Genomic DNA, 13638 nt, shown 5'->3' on the forward strand with positions numbered 1-13638 from the left:
TTTTTGACCTATAAATTGCCATCTTTATATCCTCTTTCCTCTGTACATGTCTGTGTTTAAATTTTCTCTTTTCTTGAGAGCATCAGTCATTTGGATTTAGGGCTCACTTTAATAAGCTAATTTTAACTTAATACCTCTGTAAAGACTCCACCTCCAAACACAGTCACATTCCAAAGTACTGAAGGTTAGTTCTTTAACATACTTTTCTCTGTGTGTGCAGGCTGAGGACTGAACCCAGGGATTTGTGCAGGCTAAGCATGCACTCCACCTCCTGCACTACACACATTCTGAGGAGAGACAAATTTACCCCATAACAAAGTCTATCAGCTTGAGTTTTTTCTTTGTCCCATATGCTTTTTTCCTCTGTTGTTTCCTGATTTTGAGAAACTGAACTATAAACAATTTGTTTACATATAATTTGTTAGTTAACATATTATAAAATTACATATTGAATATATAAAATATAGAGTATAATTAGTATTACATTTGATTTCCTCTATTTGCTTTTCGGCTATACCACTTTTTATTATAGTTGCTCTAGAAATTATGATACATATCATTAATTTGCCAGTCTAACTGCAACTTGTTGGTGTTTCACAAATATAAAAATAACATATAATTTTATTTACTCCCCATTCTGTGCTATTTTATATATTTTACTCTTCCATATATCATGAACTGTATCTTACAATAGTAGTGGTTTTGCTGTAAACAGTCATTTGCCTCCTGTGAGAAAAGAGTAGAAAATAAAACTATTCTTTTGGGGCTGGAATTGTGGCTCAGTGGTAGAGCTCTTGTCTAGCATATGAGAGGCACTGGGTTCAGTTCTCAGTACTGCATACAAATAAGTGAATAAAATAAAGGCCCATCAACATCTAAAAATTAAAAAAAAAAACTATAATTTTTATCCAGATAGTATCATTTCTGTGGCTCTTCATTACTTCCAGTAGATCCACTTTTCAAATTTCTTTCCAGCCTAAATAACTTCCTTTGTATATCTCATAGGGTGGGTCTGCTGAAAACAAATTTTCTTTTTAAGTTTTCTGAAAATGTATTTCTCTTTATCTTGAAAAATATTTTCATTGGACATAGAATTGTAGATTGAAATTCTTTTTCTGTCAATACTTTGAAGGTGAGATTCCACTGTTCATGGCCCTTTCTTCTGCCAAGCCTTCTCCAATCTCCTTTCAAGTCCTTTCAATGGATTTTCATTTCAGATATTGTCCTTTTCAATACTGGAATTTTTCAGTTACTGTTCATAGTTTCAATTTCTCTTCTGAGATTCCCTATAAGACCACCCTATTTTCCTTTAAGCCCTTAAACATATTTACAGTAGCTACTTTAAACAACCTTGTCCACTAATTTCAATATCTGGGAAATCTCAGGATATATTTCCATTGATTGCTTTTTTTTTTTTTTTTCTTGATTAAGGGTCACATTTTCCTCTTTCCTTGAATAACTAGTAATTTTATTATTATAGCTGGAGTTGTCTAGATAATACTTTCTTTTAAAGAACATTGAGTTTTGCTCTGGTAGGCAATTCATGTCTAGTAATTCTCCTTGATTTTATTTTTAAGACTTTGTCTTAAGTCTATTCAGAATAACTCTCACATTATGGAAGGGGTTAGTGACCTCTGTAAAGAGCCAATTAGTAAATGATTTTCAGTTTCTCAGGCCATATGGTCTGCCACTATAGTGTATAAGCAGTCAGACAAAATGTAAGCAAATACACAGGCCTGAATTTGGCCCATGATGAGCCATATTTGGGCCAGCTCTAGTTTGACTGCCCCTGCTCTAGTCATGGTTTGTTTGATTCATTCATTCATTCATGCATTCATTCATTCATTCTCATACTACTGCAGTGCTGGAGATCAAACTCAGGGCCTTGTATTTGCTAAGCAATTGCTCTGAAACTGAGCTACACCCCCAGATCTTTTTAATTTTTATTTTAAGACAGGGTCTTGCTTAATCTGCCTGGTGTCCTCAAACTTGTGATCCTCTTCCTTAGCCTCTCAAGTAACTGGGATTACAGGTGTGTGCCACAGGGTTGAGCTATGGTGCCTGCTCCTATGATATGGACTTTCTGGTGTCCCAGCTCAATGTCAGGATTTAAATGAGGAATTTCCACTCTGGCTAAGACAGAACATAAATTCTCCCAGCACTGTGTGACCTTTAGTGTCTCTATCCTACTCTCAAATCCACAGCAGCAGCAATTCCCTGCCAGTCTCATAAAGCTTCTGCTTAGGACTCATCTCTCCAGGCCTTTGATTTGCAATTCCCACCTACTTCAGTAGCCCTCATTACTGAGCTCTGTCTTACCAACTCAACAGAACTGTTGTGTTCTTTGTGATCTCACCTCTGGACTATGGTCAGCAAATTGTCCCCAGGCAGAAGTTCAGGGCCACAATTAATGTGGGACTCCAGTTCTTTTCTTCTTTCAGTAATTAGTCCTGCCTGTTGTCGAAAATTAATAATAATTCCCCTGTATATTTCACCCGGTTTTATAGTGTTTACAGTGCAAGGGCTGTGACATGGTCAGGAGCAGATGTCCTAAAAGTCAACAATTAAAAAAACTTGTTTTTCAGCTGGGCGTGGTGGAACACACCTGTAATCCCAGCAACTCAGGAGGCTGAGATAGGACTGCAAGTTCAAGTTATCAGCAACTTAGGGAGTAAAACCCTAAATAAATAAATACATAAAAAGGGCTACAAATGTGGTTCAGTAGTTAAGCCCCTGGGTTCAATCCCTGGTACCAAAAATGAAAAAAGTAAAACAAAAACAAAGAGTTTTTCTTTTTTTTCATTTTCTGCCCATCATAAAGGAAGCAATAAAACCCTAGCTGCAAATGAACATACACAGCAGTCTGCATCTTAGTTTCTAAATATCTTTTCCCACTTAAAGAAACTAGGGATCTTTGGATGAAAGACTGATATGGGTCAAGAAAAATATAAGGTATATTATGCTGTGATGGAAAAAAACAAAGTGCTCAAAGATTAACAGGAACATGACAAAAAGACCTAAGGCCAGCTTAAAGGAGCCCTTATTGGCCAGGTATAAGAAAATTTGACCATCAAAAAGAATAATGAGGGCTGGGGTTGCGACTCAGCAGTAGAGTGTTCACCTAGCACATGCAAGGCCCTGAGTTAGATCCTCAGCACCACACAAAAATAAATAAATAAAGGTATTGTGTTCAACTACAACTAAAAAATAAATATTAAAAAGAAAAAGAGGGGCTGGCGTTGTGGCTCAGCAGTAGAGCACTTGCTTAGCATGTGCAAGGCCCTGGGTTTGATCCTCAGCACCACATAAAAATAAATAAAGAGAATAAAGGTATTGGGTCCAACTACAACTAAAAAATAAATGTTTTTTAATAAAAAGAAGGACTGGGGTTGTGGCTCAGCGGTAGAGCACTCGCCTAGCATGTGCAAGATCCTCAGCACCACATAACAATAAATAAACAAAATAAAGGTATTGTGTACAACTAAAAAATAAATATTAAAAAAAAGAAAAGAAAAAGAATGAGCTGGGTAACCACATGTGTAATCCCAGCAATCTGAGAAGCTGAGGAAGAAGGATCTCAAGTTAGAGGCCAAACTCAACTATTTAGCAAGATGCAGACTCAAAACAGAATAAAAAACAGAGATGTAGCTCAGTGACAGAGCACCCCTGGTTCAGTTCTCAGCAAAACACACACACACACACACCCACAAACACACACACACACACAATGATTGCAATGACATGGCACACTGAACAAAAACAGAACAGATGACTCTTATAGTAATACTGAAAAAGAGGACAAGGGAAAATTCTTTTTTACTGAATAATAACATCTTATTATATTAAATGCATAATAAAATTATGACTTATTTCCTCTCCCCACCCCTTTCTTTCTTTCTTTTGGTACTGAGGAATTAACCCAGGGGTGCTTTACCACTGAGCCACATCCACAGCCCTTTTTAAAATTCTTTTGAGACAGGTTCTCACTGAATTGCTGAGGGGAAAGAATGACATAATTTTTTAAAAATATTTTTTAGTTGTCAATGGACCTTTCTTTTATTTATTTTTATGTGGTGCTGAGAATTGAACCCAGTGCCTCACATATGCTAGGCAAGCGATCTACCTCTGAGCCATAATCCCAGCCCCAAGAATGACAAAATTTAAACAATACAACGAAGTAAATAATTTATGTAAATACTATCATTTGATGCTAAAATCAGTGGTTGAAGCGTTGGAGTTATAGCTCAGTGGTAGAAGACTTGCCTAGCATGCATGAAATCCCGGGTTCCATTCCTAACACTGGAAAAATAAATAAATAAATAAATAGAAATAAAGTCGATGGTTGATAGATTGTTGGGGAACAGGAGATTCACATGGTCTCAAACTACCATCCAACAAATTACTAAATATTACAAGGGAACAGGAGTCCCTTGAAAATGAAGAGTTCTCACAGACACAATCCTTTTTGTTTTTAAACATAATGCCATCTTTTCTTAGCTTTTACCTTTATTTTATTTATTTGTGGTGCCGAGAATCAAACCCAGTCCCTCACACATGCTAGGCAAGTGCTCTACCACTGAGCTACAACCCCAATCCCCACAAACACAATCTTTTTTTTTTTTTTTAAAGAGAGAGAATTTTTAATATGTATTATTTTTTAGTTTTCGGCGGACACAACATCTTTGTTTGTATGTGGTGCTGAGGATTGAACCTGGGCCGGCCGCACGCATGCCAGGCGAGCGCGCTTCCGCTTGAGCCACATCCCCAGCCCCACAAACACAATCTTAACTCAGTAGTTAAAATTAATATCACTAACAATAGCATAAAGCAACATTCTCTGACTAAAATAATGCAACAAAGGGAAGAACCTGTTATATTCTATTCCTATGTGGTATTGTAGGCAAAAAGGCTCAACCTTATTTACCCATTAGGAAACATTCAGATGAACACAAATTGAGAGATAATCTATAAAACAACTAGTTGGAGTCTTAAAAATGTCAACACCATGGAAAACAAAGACGCAGGGAGTCCAGGGGTTTTGTTGTTGTTTGTTTGTTTTGTGGTGCTAGTGATCAAACCCAGGGACAGGACAATCAAAATAATCTGAGATCTCTGATTGGATTCTGAATCAAAGTTTTAAAAAAAGCTGCAATGTAAAATTAAGGGCCATTTAGAGAAACACAATTTTGTTCTATAGTCTGGATAATAAAATTGTATCACACATGTCATCACAGTGACTCGGAGGCTGGAGCTGAACGATTGGAAATTCGGGGACAGACTCAGCAACTTACAGAGACCCTGTCTTAAAATAAAAAATAAGCAGGGCTGGGGATGTAGCTCAGTGGAACAGCACTTGCCTACTATGTGTGAGGCCCTGAGTTCTATCCCCAGCATTTTTTAAAAATTAAAATAATAGGGCTGGGGATGTGGCATGCGTGCGGCCCGGGTTCAATCCTCAGCACCACATACAAACAAAGATGTCGTGTCCGCCGAAAACTAAAAAACAAATATTAAAAAAAAATTATCTCTCTCTCTTTAAAAAATAAATAAATAAATAAATAAACAAACAAATAAATAGGACTGGTCATGTAGCTCAGTGGTAGAGCGCCTCTAGGTTCAATTACCACTATTGCAAAAATTAAATTAATGAAATAACTTTAAAAATGCATCATTATGTCTTGGTGGCTATGGAAAATAGTTTGTCAGTTCCTCAAAAAATTCAACAGAATTACCATATAGTCTAGCAATTCCACTCTTAGGGAAGCACCCAGATGAACTGAAAGCAGGCACCCAAAAAGATGTAAATCTATGTTTAAAGCAGCATTATTCACAACAGCCAAAGGTTAAAACAATCCAAATGTCTATCAACATATGAATGCATTAAGTGTGTTATGTCCACAAAGAGAATATTACTCAGTATTAAAAAGGAATGAAATTCTGATACATGGTACAACCTGGGTGCACCTTGAAAACACTATACTAAGTGAAATAAGCCACACACAAAAAGCACAAGTAAGGTCTGCTTTCAATTACATTAAGTAGATGAAGAGGCAAATTCACAGACAGGAAGTAGAATAAAGGCTGCTGGGAAAAAAACGGGCAGCTATTATTTAATTTGTAGTTTCTCTTTGTGATGATGAAAAAATTCTAGAAACAAATAGTAACATTGGTTGCATAATATTGTGAATATACTTCATGCACAATTGGTAAAAAAAAATTTGGCAAAACTGTAGATTTTGTATTATGTTTATTTTACCAGAATTCTCTTTATTTTAAAAGGATATTCTGGGTAGGTAGGACAATGTTCTTATTACTAGGAGATATGGGTCAAAATATTTAGGAAGGAAGTGTCTTAATGCTTGTAACTCACTTTCAGTGGGTCCAGAAAAAGAGAAAAGAAAGAAATGTGCAACAACAACAACATGTAGGGTATAAGTTTCACAGGACTAGTCTTTGAACCTCTCTGTAGATCAGAAATTCCTCAAAAAAAAAAAAAAGAAGTGTCCTATAAATACTTTTTGGATGGAGAGATCAATGCTGAATCAGCTATAGAGAGAAGCATACAAAAAGTGAAGAGGTGGGAAAAGTGTTTTCAAGGAGTGATAGGTGGTCTAGTTTGATCAAAGTAGGAGACAGATATGAACTGAGTCGTCCTGGGAGTTAAAGACAAGAAAGGCAAGGCAGGCTAGGCCCAGATTGGGAAAGGCCCTCATCGAAAGCAGCCTGTAGTACACCTGAAGGTTTAGGAGCAATTGGTGAAGTCAAGTAATACTGCCGAAAGATTAATCCAGCATGACACTATTACAGCAGGGCAGCCCTGGAGCAGGGACTGGGGTAAGGTGAGGAGTGGGGACAAAGGCCCTGGAGAATCTGATGACTGATTAAGGTGGAAAGTGAGTTATCACCTGGAGGTTCACTCCTGGTTGTAAGGGACAGAGGAACAGAAGAGTCAGCAGGAGGGCCTGTTAGGAGCTCCAGAGTGGAAGGAAAGAGAATGAGTTTGGTCCTCTCCTAGCCTTCTTGCAAATGAATCCTTCATAGTCCCTCAGACTCCAAAAGCGCTCCAACCAGCAACAGAATTCTCCTTCCAAGGACAGCTTCTCCTTCAGACCAGCCTCACCGGGCCCCACAAGCCACTCTCAGACCATGAAGCCCACAGATAATCAACCTCCTGATGCCTTCAGTTCTGTGATTGGTGTCCTTTCAACCTAGTTCCTTCCTACTTCACCTTCACGTGATTCCTACTCTTCCTTCCTCACCCTCCTCTCTTACTGAGTCCTTTCTCCTTTATAAAAGGAGAGGAATCAGAGAATCTGCCCAGGCACACAAGTCCTGTAGTGTGCAAGCCCACCTGGACACTCCTAGGAGGCGGAGGTGCAGAAGCCAGGCAAGGGCCTATGCCCCTGTAGTCAGCAGAGGTAGCTGGCCCTGCCTAGAGGGAAGGAGGGAGGGAGAGAGGGAAGAAATGACTGAACAGGGCTGAGGTGAAATGTGAGGCTGGAACAGGATGGTGGGGTGAGCCAGTGAGGACTGTGGGCAGACTGTGCTCATAACCTAAGAACTCGGATCTCATACAGAAAAGCCTTGCTCTGGGCCAGCTCCACCCACCACACAGTAGGCTCAGCAGTACCTGGGTGGAAGAATCTCCGCTTATCAGCTCAGGCATCCCACGAACCCCAAAATAAATCCATCTGTTGCAATCAAACTTCTTATTTGCCCACAAGGCACTCAGCCTCACTCCCAATGTCCCATTTTTGTGCTGAAGACAGCTTCAGGTCAGCAGCAATGTGGACCTTCTGAGGAGGCAGAGTTCAGTTCAGCTTTGGGATGATAAGATCATTAGACTGTGGACAGAGCTATAGGAGGCATCTAGCTGAGCCACCAATGAAGGGAAGGGTGTAGAGAAGGTCTCCTGAAGACCAATGCTGGCAGGAGTCAGTCCATCCAACTGAGATATGCTGCCTGGGGAGACGGTCAGCTGCTGTCCCAGGGCAAAACTGCCTACTAGCAAGCCTCTGCAGGCCAAACAAAGATTAACCACATGGGACGTATATAATCAGATCCCTCTTCACTCCAGCCTCCTTCACCCAAACCTACCTCCACAGCTATCTCTGGCTTGAGTTAGGACAGCAGACAGAACCTACTTTAGCCTCAGCTTGCACCTCCTTGTGCCCTTCCTGCCACCTCCCCACCTAAACCTCGTGACTCACTGAGATCTGCCAGGAGTGCCAGTGGTGTGGGGTGTGGCATTATCACCCAGGCCAATCTCAAACCAGGCAGGTTCTTGATAACTTCCCTCCCCATGCAGTAGGGGAAGAGCTTTCCTACTCTGGGTCCTTTAGGCCAGACTCAGAATCCCCTCAAGCATCCCAGCTATCCAGGGTGCCTATATGGGAAAAAACAAACCTTGCAAAGCCAAGAGAAGGAGCACCAGCTCACAGATGAGATCTACCACCATGAGAACAAGTGCCTTCTAGCAAGGGCTTAATAAGGCTCCTCCTTGCCAAGCATGGTGCTACATACCTGTAATCCTAGCAACGTGGGATGCTGAGGCAGGAGGATTATAAATTTGAGGCCAACCTCAGTAATTTAGTGAGGCCCTAAGAACTTAGTGAGACCCTGTCTTAAAATACAAAACAGAAAAGGCTGGAGATGTAGCTCAATGGTAAAATGCCTCTGGTTCAATCCCCAAGATCAAAAAAAGAGAGAGAGAATGAGACCTCTTAATCTGTCTCATGACAAAGAGATGCTGAGCTGGGCTACAAAGCTGAGGAAAATAGACTTGATACTTTTGGTTGAAACAAGGAAGAAGGAAGGTGTCGGTCCAGTTTCAGGGAGACAAGGACCATGGCCTCCCCAGTGGGAAGAGGGCATCCTCTCAGCAATAACAGAGGCTTTAGATCACTGGTCCCAATGCCATCATTTAGCACCTTTGGCTTATAACCTAAGAACTCATATAGAAGAGTAAGTCATATAATCAAGTGTGGTGGCACACATCTATAATCCTAGCTACTCAGGAGGCTGAGGCAAGAGAATGATAAGTTGAAGGCCAGTCTGGGCAACTTAGTGAGGTTCTTTCTCAAAATAAAAAATAAAAAGGATTGGCTCAGTGGTAAAGCACCTCTGGGTTCAACCCCCAATACTACACCAAAAAGTAAAAGTCATATTACGAGACTGTCTGATGTTGCTGAGATCAAATGAGATCCTATATAAGTGACAGTGCTTTGTAAATGTAAAGGACCATCATGTCCCTATAGCCAGCTGACAAGGCATCTGTGGTGGACACTGAGCTGTCATGACTTCCTCTCAAGCACCAGGCCTGGAGTTACTATGCTTTCCATGACTTTTATCTGCAAAGAAATCATAACATGCCCTGCAGGAACTCACCTACAGCCAGTGGAGTGGGAGCAAACTGCAGAGGCAGGATGAATAGCAGAGCAGGGCTCTGAGTATGAGCAAAGGCTGTCACAAGGAGGATACAAATTCACCTTGGCTCCTGTCTCCAGAAAAAGGAGCACTTTTGGCCTCTTAGAGTCCTGCGCCATCCCATATCTAGAGCAAAAAAAAAAAAAAGTGGTCAGTTGTGCTTTACCCCCTATCTGGTTGTACCTACTTACTCTCCCCCTATCTGCTGAGCCACACAGGATTCCTGGGTGATTAAGGCCTTTAATGAGTTAAATAGGCCCTGTCCTTGAATCAATTCCCTGTCAATCTTCTCAACTTGTGCCCTCAAGAGACACCTCCATCTAAGTCCTGAGGTAGGCCTCGTCCCTGTGGGTCACTGGGTATCTGTCTCTGAGGGATTTACTGTAGTGGTAGCTTCTGGGAAGGACTGAAGACAAGGCCCCAGAAATCAGCCTGAAGATGGAGTTGCTAAAGCCAACTTTGTTCCTTTGCAGCACCTGCAGGCCTTGGTAATCTGCTGGCATGGTGGTCCTAGTTTCCCACTAGCAGGTGGGTCACCGATAGGAGAGAAAGTGAGCCATAGAAAAACAGAGCCAAAGATGGGCACAAGAGCCAAAGGAATATCTGAACTGGTCCTCAAGACCGCTGCATGATCCTAGGCCCTGCTTCCTCTCCTTCCAACTCCTCACCTCAGTTCCAGGAAAAGAGGCTCACAGACCTTCCTGTCTCTTTGAAACCTTGTCCACTGGGCTCTCAGTTGGCTGGTATTATACTAAACATGACAAAAATCAGGCCCTTGCTCTATAATCATTAGCCCATTTGAATTCTTCCCTTACTGGAGTGGCTGTAAGAGGAATGTAAGTCTAATTAGAGGCCCAGGGTAATACCAACACTCCAGTCTGGTCCTCTCTATAGGAAACTCACAGCCTCTATAAATTCATTGTTACGTGCTATGTGCCAACCACATGTCAAGCAGTGGTAAAACACTGACCAAAACCTAACCCCTACCTTCTAGTCAGGGCTACAGACATTTCTCCTCTGTGTGCCTCAAAGCTGTGGGAAGGGTGTGCAGAATATCTCTTCCCTACTTCTTGGTTTATGCACACTTTCCACATGCTTTAGGAGGCTCACACGCAGCAGAAGTCTCTGGTCTCTAAGTCTCCATAGCATGGTTACCTGTATCCCACCTCCCTTATTTATTTATTTATTTATTTATTCAATTTTGTACCAGGGATTGAACCCAGGGGTTTTTAACCATTGAGCCACATTCTCAGCCCTTTTTATGTTTTATTTTGCGACAAGTTCTTGGTAAATTGCTTAGGGCCTCGCTAAGTTGCTGAGGCTGGCTTTGAACTTGCAATCCTCCTGCTTCAGCCTCCCAAATCACTGAGATTACAGGCGTGCACTATTGCACCCGGCTACCTGTACCTCTCTTATGATACACCACTTTCAACTTCAATTATGTGTGTCTGTACACATAACAGATTTCCCCCACAAGAACTTATGTTTCTTGAGGGCAAAGATTTTCTTATACATCATTGTATCCCTCAGAGTACCCCCTGAATAGTGCCAGGTACATAATAAGTGCTCAAAAAGTGCCCAGGAAATAGTTTGCTTCATAACATGTAAGTGCTCACATGCTCTACAAATCTTAAGGAAGGAAAGAATCTTCCCCACTATGTGTTGTTGGGCCTTGTGTCCTCCCTAGATACTATGTGGTGTGGTAATGATAAAAACTAGACTACCACTGAAGGAGCAGATACACTGGCCTTGAACATCCAAACGTGGGTAAAGAAGACTCTAGCTTCCCCCACCAGAATCAGCCCATAAAACCATCCTGCCTAGAAGAATGGATTTGCCCAGAAATAAGAAAACGACTTCAGAAATTAGGAAAAGAGCTAGTGGATGCTTTAAGAATATTAGAAATCCGAGACTTGGGATAATGCTTACTATCTGCAAATGCTGGGCTAAAAAAGGCATGTGCATTATCTAGTTTAATCCTTCAAAACCAGAGGTGCTACTGTCATGATCCCCTGTTACACACATGTCCTCATGAGTCTCAAGAGGTGTAACAGCAACCAAGCACAAGTTTCTCTGACTCCGCGTCCCAAGGTGAGATTCTTTCTCAAACCAACCTAGTTCCCTTTCTTCTTGCACATGGTGCTCAGTGAGGAGCAATGAACCCACCATGGGGTAAAGTATCGCCCACTAGAAGATACCCTGGGGTTCATCTGTTTCAAGCCCTTATTTTACAGAGAGGTGAACCTGGGCTCGGCAAGATAAAGGAGTTTTCTTTCCTCTGGGCCACACGGCGCCAGGGGCTGCTCTGCGAGAGCATCGCAATGGATCTGAGGATTTCGGTCCAAGTCCAATTTTACCTGCCGGGAGGCGGGTAACGCGGGAGTGGCACTGAAACCCAGACGGGCTGGGAGTCCCGCGACCACCCACCACAGAGAGGGTTCCAGCCCCAGGCGCCTTGGACGCCTGCCGGACGCTACCTCCACGTGCTCACGCGGCGCGAGCCACCCCCGCCGGCCGCCCGCGCCCGGGCCCGCGCTTCAGTAGTACCTGCCGTCGGCGCGCAGGCCCTCGGAAGGAGGTGACCAGCCCTGGCGCTGGGGCAGTTGCGCTGCGCCGGCGCGAGCCAAGCCCGACGCGGACCGACCCAGGCCCCTGCACCTCAGAACGCAGAGGCCCCAGGAGCCCGCGGACGCCAGGACGCCCGGACGAATACGGGAGGGATGGTTCCGGAAAGCAGGGCAGGACTGGCCTCGCTCCCTCAAGCGCCCCACTATGCCCATCAATGGTCTGCAGACCGGTCCTAGCTCCAGTGCACCTTCGCAGGAGCAACACCCTACCCCAACTCAGACTTGCGCGGCCCGGACTCCAGGGACGAGGTTCCCATGGAAACTATAAGACGCTCTTTGCGCCTGCGCGGGAGCGCTAGGCACGCTGGGAAATGTGGTTTCCACGGCCGCCCCGGGATCGGAGGAATGGACGCAAGGTGGCGCCCGAGCGTTGCGGTTCTGTTGAGCCTGGCTCCCAGGACTGACCCCGGCCGTGGCCGCCGCGGGACAGGCCTTGAAGGTAGTTTCTCGCGCGGTCGGGCTCTGAGGAGTCTAGGGTGCGGGGTAAAGGGGAGGACGCACGGTCTCCTGAACGCCTTTGATTTTGCAGTTTGAAGATGGGGCTCCCCTGGTGCTGGGTGGAGGAGCGGCCGCGTCGAACGTCCCGCCCCAGCCCAGGGCCTGGCAGGGCTGGACTGACGGAGAAGGTTTTGAAGGTGGAGCTGGCCCAGGATGGACCGGCTGTCCAGGCACCCCAGCTCCTCGTTGCCGCGGGGCTCTTAGGGCTGGGCATCAGGTAGTACCCCAGCACTGGCCGCCCTAGGGCGGTCCTTGGGCAGAACTGTGAGTCGGTGAGTTGACTGTCCAGCCTCCACTCCAGAGTTAGGTCCTGGGATGAGAATCTAGAAACCTGGATCTGATTCAGGCTCCGTTTTTGATTCAGTGTTTAACTCCTCTAAGTCCAGAAACGGTGTTATAAGGCCCTCCGTTTTTTCCTCTGGGATTGTTGCGTGGTGATGACATGGCTGTGTAGGCTGCACGGCTCTCTAAGGACATAAACAGACTTTCCCATTCACTGTAAATTGGTGCAACTTCTTGGAAAGATATTAAATGATGACTCACAAAATTTAAAATGTGCATAACCTTTGCTTTAGCAATTCTAGAAATCCATACTACAGATTTAGTGGCTAAGTATGTGGAAAGATGTATATACAGGAGTGATTAATGAGACATTGCTTGAAATGGGATTAAAAAAGTGTTCATCCATAAATAACCGCCTAAATAAATGATGAATTCCATAAAATGGAATATTTGTGGTGATTTTTAAAATGAGGCAAATCTTTATGTGCCAGCGTGGAACTTGTAATACAAAAAAAAAAAAATTCTAAGTGCAAAATAGTATGTTAGTATGCTGTCTTGTTTTAAAAGAATATACATACTCATGTATTTGATGGCATAAGCATGGATTGTCTTCGGAGGGCCTCAGCCCTCTATAGGCAACAGCTGTTGCCTATAGAGATAGAAGTGAGGGACCAGAGGACATGGTCAGAGCCTTTACATTTTATATCCTTCTTAACTATTTTTTCCTTCTTCTTTTTCTTAGCAATTTGTGTGAGCTTTATATATGCATATTGTTCTTAATTATTTGTATTTTAGTGCAAATAGT

The 13638-nt window shown here is 43.1% G+C and overlaps 1 long non-coding RNA gene across 1 annotated transcript in view; it reads right to left on the reverse strand.

The window, feature by feature from the left end:
* The window catches only part of LOC139706850 (uncharacterized), a 34077-nt gene extending 21780 nt beyond the window's left edge, over positions 1-12297 (reverse strand). The window contains exons 1-2 of the long non-coding RNA XR_011708490.1: positions 11974-12297; positions 9388-9552 (exon numbers count right to left, since the gene is read on the reverse strand). This is a non-coding gene — a long non-coding RNA (uncharacterized lncRNA). The remainder of the gene's footprint in view (positions 1-9387; positions 9553-11973) is intronic.
* Positions 12298-13638: the final 1341 nt, after the last annotated feature.

This window comes from Marmota flaviventris, chromosome 9, assembly GCF_047511675.1.
Source record: "Marmota flaviventris isolate mMarFla1 chromosome 9, mMarFla1.hap1, whole genome shotgun sequence".
NCBI classification, from domain to species: Eukaryota; Metazoa; Chordata; class Mammalia; order Rodentia; family Sciuridae; genus Marmota; species Marmota flaviventris.